We start from the raw sequence: 8,680 nt of genomic DNA, 5'->3' as shown, positions 1-8,680 counted from the left end.
GGGGGCGGGAATGCCATGTCTGAAACCCTGGGGCCCCCAGCCTCTAGGCACCCCGCTCGCCGCTCTGCGTGTTCATGGAAGCCTCTGCTCGGCCCCTGCCGGGAGGGCGAACTCGCACCAGGCCCCGCTTCTCCCGCGGCACCTGTCTCTCCGTGTTTCACGCCAGGTGTTTGCCCGTGACCCCAGGATGGCCCTGCCCCAGCCGGCCACCCAGGATCATTCCGGCGGCAAGGCCAGCAGCGACCCTTTCCAGCTCCTGACGCTCAGCGGTGGCCTGCACGGCGAGAGCGAGTCCTCGCCTGACACCACGGACGGGCTCTGCGACTTTAAGCGAAATGACAGATAACGAGACCGACGTTTCATGGGCCGATTGCTGCAAACGAGAGCTCAGCCCCTGTGCTGTCTCGTGAACCACCGGACGGTGAGATGCGGGACCGGCGCGCAGCGATGGCGGGGGCGGCTGCCAGGTCCAGGAGGGGGCCTCGCGGCGGGCTAGGGAGGACTTCGCCATGTGCTGCACGCAGCTGCAGCTTCGCAGACGGCGTCGCAGGTGTCCGCCTGCCGTTTTCCAGGCCCGCGACTCCCGCTAGCTCCGCCCTCACTCTGCGCCCCGCTGCCCCTGTCTCCCTCGCTCCTGTGTCGCGGGAGGAGCGTGCACGGCCGTGCGGCGCTCCTCACGCCTTCGCTTCTGCCGCTGCCGGACAGAGGGTGTGGCCCTCACAACACGAGTCACCATGTGTAAGTCCAGCTCGCCAGGCCCATGCCCATAAGAAAGGTCAAACTAGGCGAGTTGGCCATCGCCGCGGGTCCATCCAACTCAGCCTCGGGACTCCGCGGGCGGCGGGCGAGCGCCGTGTGGGCTGCGGCCCGCTCCTCCGTGCGCTCCCGCGCGCTCTCGGGCAGCTCGGTTTCCCGCCCACACCCCGCACGCCGTGACCCCGGCGCGTGGAGGGAGCAGGTCGGGTGAGGCCCTCAGAGCGAGCTGGGCTTGTGCAGAGGCGGCAAGACCAGGCGGGGACCCGGGAGGCGGGAGTCCGGTCCTGCCGCCACCGCGCGGGCGCGGCTCTGCCCACGGGCGGCTACCGCGGCGGGGTCCTCGCCCTACGCCCTCTTCACGGCCGCAGAGCCCACCGCGCTCAGGTATCGGGGGTCGCACGGGCAGGTTCCCAGGCGCCCCTCTTCCGAAGGCAGAACCGGCGCCCCCTGGGCAGCGGACAAGCACCGTCACGCAAACGAGCGCCAGCTCGAAGGTGCCGGGAGAAACGAGAGGGACACGAGCCAGACGCGTGTTGTCTGGGCGATTCCAGACGGTGGCCGAACCCGGTTCCGCAGACCGCACCGCCGCTGTGCGCGTCCCACGTCCCCGGCGCAGGGTCACTCAGGAGCCGGCGGGGCGTCGCGTCCTCTACGCCACCCGCCGCGCGGGGTGCGGGGGGCATCCGTGGCTCCCCGGCCGGCGGGATGCAGCGGTACGGAGGAAGTCGGGGCGTCCTCGGAGCATTCGCGGGCGCTGACAAATGCCACCGCGGCTCTGGGCGTCCTGTCGTGGCTACTGCCGCCGGGCTTTGTCACGGAGCCGCTGCGCATGTCCCTGCACCCCGAGTCTCGCATTCCCCGGAGGGTCCCGGTCCGCGCGGATCGAGGGGGACGGACCTGGGCAGCTCCCGGCGTGTCCAGTGCAGCCGGACAAGCCTCGCTCTGAGCCCGCTTCCTCGGCGGTCAGGCGGAGGGACACGGCTACCGGAGAGGCCAGAAGCGTCCCGCCCACCAGGTGCGTTACCAGCGAAGACTCCCAGCAAGACCCCCCGCCCCGGGAAGGGGCTCCGGCTCAGCGACGGGAAGGCGAAGCGCCCCATAAAGACGGGCGCTCTCACCGGGTCGCGGCAGCCCAGGGCGGGGTGCGTGCGCCCTTCCGGGCCACCGCCGCTTAGGGGCGGGCGGTCAGCAGCCGCCGCTGTGCCCGGCCTCCTGTCCCCGTCCCGCCGGCTCGGCGCCTTCTGACCCTCTGCGAGCGTCCCCTGCTTCCGCGCCTGCAGCGCCCGCGGGGCCGCGCCGCGCGCGCTGAGAACGCGGGGTGCCCCGCGGCCGCCTGCAGCCTGTCTGCAGTGCGAGCCCTTCCGACAGGTCAGGTCGCACGTTGTCTGTCCCCGGCAGCCCGTGGAAGGGCGGGTGGGAGAGCCTGCGCGTGCGTGTGCCCTTCCCAGCCTCCAAGGGCGCGGACGGGAAACCCACCCGAAACCGCGCAGAGCTCTCCAGAGCGAGCGCAGAGGCCACTCGGGTCTGCGTGCGACCTCGCTCCGCGTAACTGGGGAGCCGAGCAGAGGCAGAGCCGCGGGGCTCCCCGGGTGCGGACCCCAAGCCCTCGCCATGCCGTGCCGCCTCGGCGTGCGGACGCCAATGCTCCCCGCCATGCTGTGCCAACTCGGGGTGCGGACGCCAATGCTCCCCGCCATGCCGTGCCGCCTCGGGGTGCGGACGCCGAGCCCCCCGCCGCGATGCCGTCGCTTCGAGGTTGCTGGGAATCAGAAGGCTCCGACGTAGACGCCCGGCGGGTGACAGGGACACCGCACACCCGTCTCCACCGGACCACGCCGGAGCTGGTCGGCATCGAGTCCTCGCCGTGAGGACCCGGCGGAGACCTCCCGCTCCCAGCGACGTAACGCGCGCGCACTCACGCACACGTGTATAGGGCCCGACACACCCGCACTGGCGTCCTGTGCGCCAGGAGGTGACTGAAAACGCCCTGCGCCCCCCGCAGGCGGCGATCAGTCGTGGGTCACATAAATGGGACCCCCGGAGCAAGGAGACACGACGCCGCCGTCATTAAAATGCTCCCCAAGCGCGGGAACGAGAGACCCCAGAGACAGCCCGCGGCGGAAGCTGAATGACGCCACCGCGCTGCAAATGGAAAGTGGGGCCACGGTCGTCACGGCCACGCTCCATCGTCGCGATCGTCAGGCCCGCGCTCCGCCGTCACTTCCAGCCCCGCGGGCTGGCAGGAGCCGTGGCGGGACCTCGGAACCCGGGCGGGGACAGGAGAAGACAGGGACGTGCCCGTGTGTTACACTCCGCTACTCACGTGTCCTACTGTAAATAAACGTTTTCATTAAAAAGGATCTGTTTTCAAAATGGATTTCTGTGGGCAGACGATGAAATGTCATCAGATCAAACAGGAGAAAGTAAATAAGGCAAGGCACACACACGCCCCCAGGACGAACGCGTTTTCCACCGAATTCGTCGTGAACAAGACCAGAGGACCCCGCCTGGCGTTTGCGGGGTGACGCTACAGCTGCGCCCTTGCAGGCGAACGCCCGGGTCCAACCGTCCGCTTATACAACTTTTTTCAATAATGAAATTAAGATAATTTTCGAGCAGAATGAAGGTGTTTTTATTTGTGTGTCTGTAACGATTGAGTCGCTGGAGTAAACGTAAAATGCATCTCTTATCTATTCACATTTGAAGGTTTTTCATGTTCAAATTCCAGCCCAAATTTGAAAGTCAGGTTTCAGGAACAACACGGGTAGCTCTGTGAATAACACCGGCACGTTCGCACGCACACGAGAGGAGGCGGAAGGGCAGACGGGGGCCTCGCCCCTGCACTCTGGGGCTGGGTCGCCGAGGCCGCCACAGCACGTGCAGTGGGACGTGGGCCTGTCTGTGCGGGTCCCGGGGCCCCAGGGGCCAAAGATCCCCCAGGAACTGAGGACGGGCGTGTTTCCTTACAGCAAGAGGTGGGCGGCACATACTGAGTCAGGCGTAGCGTGTCCCCCACCCCACCCCACCCCGTCGGGGAGGCCGGGCGGCCCCGCAGCATGTAGCACGCGTGCTATTTTTAGGCTCGCGCCCTTGGGTGGGGCGAGCGGAGCTGACTCAGCGTTCCCCGAAACTGCTAGTGATCGCTATCCACGTCACGCTTCAGCAGAAACGGTTACAAGTGACTGCACGTGACCTGCCGCGCTCGCCCCCAGAGGGACACACCACAGGCGGCGGTTTATCCTCTGGCCACACGACCTGAGTTCAGGGGTCTCAGATGACACACTTAGGAAAAAGTTACCAATCGATTAATTCATTCAACTTTTCTCTTTTTTTGAGAAAAGGGGCCCTGGCAGTCGGAGGGACCATGAAGCCACGGCCCAGAGGTGCATGATGCCTGCAGCTGGCACCGCTGGGTCTAACAGACGAGAGACTCGTGGGCCATGAAAACACGCTCGAGTCAGCGGCTCCCTGGGTGACCCATCCCCCCCGCCCACAGCTCCCCTACAGCCCCCCCTACAGCCTCCCTGATGGATGTCACACGGGAGATGTGCACGTTCGCCCGGACATGTCGGTGGCGACGTGCACACCCATGCCTGGTAGAGCCGGCTGCCGCCGCCTCCCAGGGAGCACAGGGCTGAGGAAGGGTGGCCTGGCGCCTGTCTCGCTGGGTGCGGTGGCTCCTGGGGCCTCACGCCGAGCCCAGCTTTGTGGATCAAATTGACACCGCACTGCGCCCCAAAGCACAGGGGCCTCTCCAGGGGCGTCCCGGGGCTGAACACGCCAGCCATGCGGCCCGGCCTGAGGGGAGCCACTGGACCTCAGCGGCCTCTTCTGTCCTCAGCCCCGTGTCCTTGGAAACTGAGCCCTCCATCTCCGCTGGCGGCAGGGGGTGACGGTCCCCGAGCAGCACGAGCGGTGCTCCACAAGTGGCAGTGCCCTCCTGCAGGGGTGACAGACCTCGGCTCGCAGTCGGCACAGGTCCCCGAGCTGAGTCAGAGCCGTCACCGGAACAAGGAGGTGTGGGGTGTTGTCCCTGTGCTCCCACCGCGAGCAGAGGCGGGCCTTCCTCTGGACGTGTCCCTGTCCCCGATCACCCCGTCCCCAGGTGGAAGGCTGCTGCTCAGCCAGCACAAGTGCGGCAGAAGGCTGACCTGCACTGTCAGAGTAACAGAGACCCCCCAAAATGGGGTCAAACAAAAACATGCCAGGTATAGGCTCTTCCAGCCCCCCCCAAAGTGCAGGTAATAGGAGGTGAGACTTAAAAACAATGAGACTGAATGGAGCCGGCCCGGCCGTCACCAGCCACCTGTGGGCGGTTCCACAGTGACCAGCCGCCCTCAGAGCCTCGGTTCCACACGGGCGGGGGACGCATTAGCTCGCACTTCCAGACTGAGTCTGCGGGCTGAGCGGTCCCCACACCGGACGCGGACGCGGCCGACAGGGCCCGTCACCTCCCCAGCTCTCCGCCTCCCTTTCAGAAACCTCCCCGAATGCTCTGTCCTCTCCTCCCCGTTAACATTCCGACTGTCCCCAGGGGGCCACCAAAATTACCCCCGTGTCCTGTCGGGAGTGAGTGACAGTCACACTGCTAAATCCAGTGGTCACCTCTCGGCCTTTGTCTCCTGTGCCATGTTCGACCCAGTCGACCTCCCCCTCCGCCTGAAAATGCTTTCTCAGTCGGCCTGTAGGACAGCATGCTAATGTCACCTGCTACGGGAGGATTGCAGGAAGGCAGGGTTGTCAACGCAGGGCAGTCACCGCGCAGGGCGCTCGGGGCCGGCACGGCTTCAGAGGTGTCCACTGCGAGGCCACGACCCTGCACCCCAGTCTGGGGATGTGGGTGCCCGTGGGGGGTGCCCAGGATCTCGGCCTCTGCATTCCAGGCAATCGCTGGAGAGGCGGAGGCTGAGCCTGCGGGCCCCCCGCGCTCCTGGCAGCAGAGGGGAGGGGCCAGGCTCCTCAGTGGGGTGCTGAGCGGAGCCCCCAGCAGCTGAGCGTTCTAGGTCCTGGTGCTCCAGCCAGGGCGGACGCATTAGCTGTAAAGTTCTTACCGTCCACTAGGAACCTGCAGATTGCCTTCTGAAGTGACTTCGGACACATGAGTGCCACAAAGCAAGTGTGGTCACCCAGCTTCCCGCGACACCAGAGTCTGACGCGGCCGCGGTAAACTTACCCAAACAGAAGCGCCGGCCTCGGCACAGCACTGCTAACTGAAGCGCAGACTTTACTTGGATGTTCCTGGTTGTCCCCCAAATGCTCGAGCGTCATCTGTTTAGGAGACAAGCAAGGTCACCCTGTCACCCTGTCACCCTGAGCCCCGTGAAAGACAGATGCCAGACAGCCCCAGTTAGGCCGACTCTGTTCCGGGGCCTGCGGCCGGACACACGCGTGGGAGGGGGAGCCGGACCGCGCCGCCGCGGAGGGGGTGGACGCGGCGTCACCGGCACTCAGGCTCGGGGAAGGCCTGCTCGGTCCCCTCGCCGGTGCCAGGCCCCGTGTCCCCCACACCTGTCCTGATCAGACGTGTAGGACAGCGTCCCCAGTCTGGGTCCATCTAGCATTTTGTCACAGTGAGAACAGGACACGGATTTGGGGATGAAGACCAGGCAGGTGACCTCCTGCGGGGTCCGTGACATCAGCACCGGATGCCACGGCGACGCTGACAGGCCACCGGCTCAGGGCAGGTCTGCGGGTCTGCACTCTGAGATGGCAGCTGCTCCCTCTCACCGGGATGCTTGCGTGGGGCGACAAGCATCCCCCCCACAGGTGCCTCACGAAGTGACGCCATGGGAAACCCCAGGGTCCCTTCCGCCATGGCAACTGCCACCGACCGGAGTCGACGCCGTCCTGCTCCGCACAGCGGGTAGACTGCCAGCGCCTTCAAAACTGAAGCTGGGCCATTCCGCTGAGCGCGGCCCCTGGCGGCCGCCACGTCCGTCGCTCGTCAGCTGTGTGACGCCTGGAATGTCGTGTAAGCCTGAGCCTCGGTTTCCTCATCTAAAACTAAGGACAAGCACAGCCTCTGCCTTTGACGAGGGGTGATCCTAAGCACGTGGACCGTGCTGAGCAGGGAGCCTGCACCCCCTAAACGCGGCTTATCCTCACCACTGGTGTGCGGTCCCCGCCCTGGGCCGCGAAACCCTGAGGGGCAGCCCCGTGTCAGAACCCGCCGTGACCCCCACCCACCCCGCACGGCTCCTGCTCCGGGCGGTTCTCGTATGTCGTGAATGGAGGGGGAAGGGCCGGCCGTACCCTCCCCCGACGAGCACCGTCCACGTGAAGAGCCTCCGATGCGCCACGTGGCGTATGCGCAGCGCCGACTTCGCAGCCGCGCATGGCTGGTGACCCACGCCGACCGGCGGCGAGAACGTCCGGCCGGGTCCAGCCTGAATCTTGCAGAATCGGGGACAAAGCACCGGAATAGAAATAATTGCCGAGCTCCGACTCCCCCTGACGCTGTCCTTCCGTAAACATTTATTTTAAGAATAACGAGGCTGTGGAAGAAACTGGTGGAAAAAGCTCCGCCACGCCAGAAACGCCCGCAGCTCCCTAAACTCCCGTCCTCCTCCCGAGAAACGTCTTAATCCCTGAGCAACGGTGCCCCTTCCCCCGAGACACATCCCTCGAGGCCACGAATGACCTCGGGTCCTGCCGGGCCTTGGGCTTCAGGTCCCGCAGCGGCCACGCAGGGCAGCTGCGAGCCACACGGGGCGCCACCCAGGGGCGCCCCCGCCGCACGCTCACGATCAGGCATTTCCAGCTCAGTCTCCTCGACGTGTGACGAGCGGTCGCCAGCGGCATCGCCCCCGCCACGTCCTCGCTCCCTGCCGAACGCGCTGGAAGCAGCTCCCACCTCCACGCGTCTTCTCTCCCCGGGCGGCGAGACCCGAGGAGGCCGTTGCGGTGCCGCGTCCAGTCCGCCTCCCGCCCCCACTTCGTCAGCCCGCCCGAAACTCAGGCCTCCGCTTCTCCCTGGCCCCGAGCAGCGCCCACCCCCCGTCTGGCCTGCTCAGGTGTCACCGGGCACTCGGAGGACAGGGGTCAGTGCCCACCCTGGCGTTCGTGCATCTTCCTGGTGCACATGGCGATGGGGAGGGGAGCTCATCTTCCCTGAGGGGACGCGCCGTCCTCAGGCCATCCACTCGGCCAGCTGCCCCTGGCTGAAGGGCGAGGGCCACCGCGTGCCCCTTCTGCTGTCCGGAGGCCTCGGGGACGGCAGCCGGGCGCGGGGGAGGGAGTCATGCCCACTTAGGGCCACAGCCACAACTGAGGGATGCTGCGGGGAGCACCCCGCTCCCACCTTGGGCCTCGGCTCCTCACGGTTAAGTCGGCAACTAACTTATGAGGACTTTGTCCATTTTCTCACCCTGCTCTGGTCGGTGAGTGTCTGCTGGCACCAGGCAAGGTCAAAGGTGCCGAGGGTGCCCCGGTGACAAGGGACAAGCATGCCGTGCCCCCGGAGCTCACGTCCCGGTGGGACAGACAGCGAGTGAAGTTAGAATCAGTGACATCCGTGTGGATGGGGGCGGGGAGAGGGGGCGGTGGGGGAGGGGCGGCTGGAGCACCACCAGCGAGGCGGCGGGGACGCGGGGTTGCAGGCGACCTGCGCCCGGGCCCCCTCCCCGAGCTCCGTTCTCGGGCCTCCGCTCGGTGCTCCAGCCGCGACAGGATAGTCCGAGAATAGCGCACCAGAAGGTCCTAATTACTTGAGGGAAACTGTTCTGTATTAAAACCGGGCATTTTTTAGGGGAAAAAAGCAGTAATTGCAACAGATGAACGGAACATGTTCATTAAGTGTGAGGCGGTGGGGGTGAGAGCGGCAGGGGCTCCAAACCCAGACAGAAGCCGCCGGTCCCAAGGGCGGGGACCTTGGGGGGCTAAGGTCGGGTAAGACGATCATGACTGTGTTAACAGGATGCAGAAT

This window comes from Pteropus medius, unplaced genomic scaffold, assembly GCF_902729225.1.
Source record: "Pteropus medius unplaced genomic scaffold, Ma_sr-lr_union100, whole genome shotgun sequence".
Taxonomy (NCBI): Eukaryota; Metazoa; Chordata; class Mammalia; order Chiroptera; family Pteropodidae; genus Pteropus; species Pteropus medius.
This window is presented reverse-complemented; position numbering follows the sequence as displayed.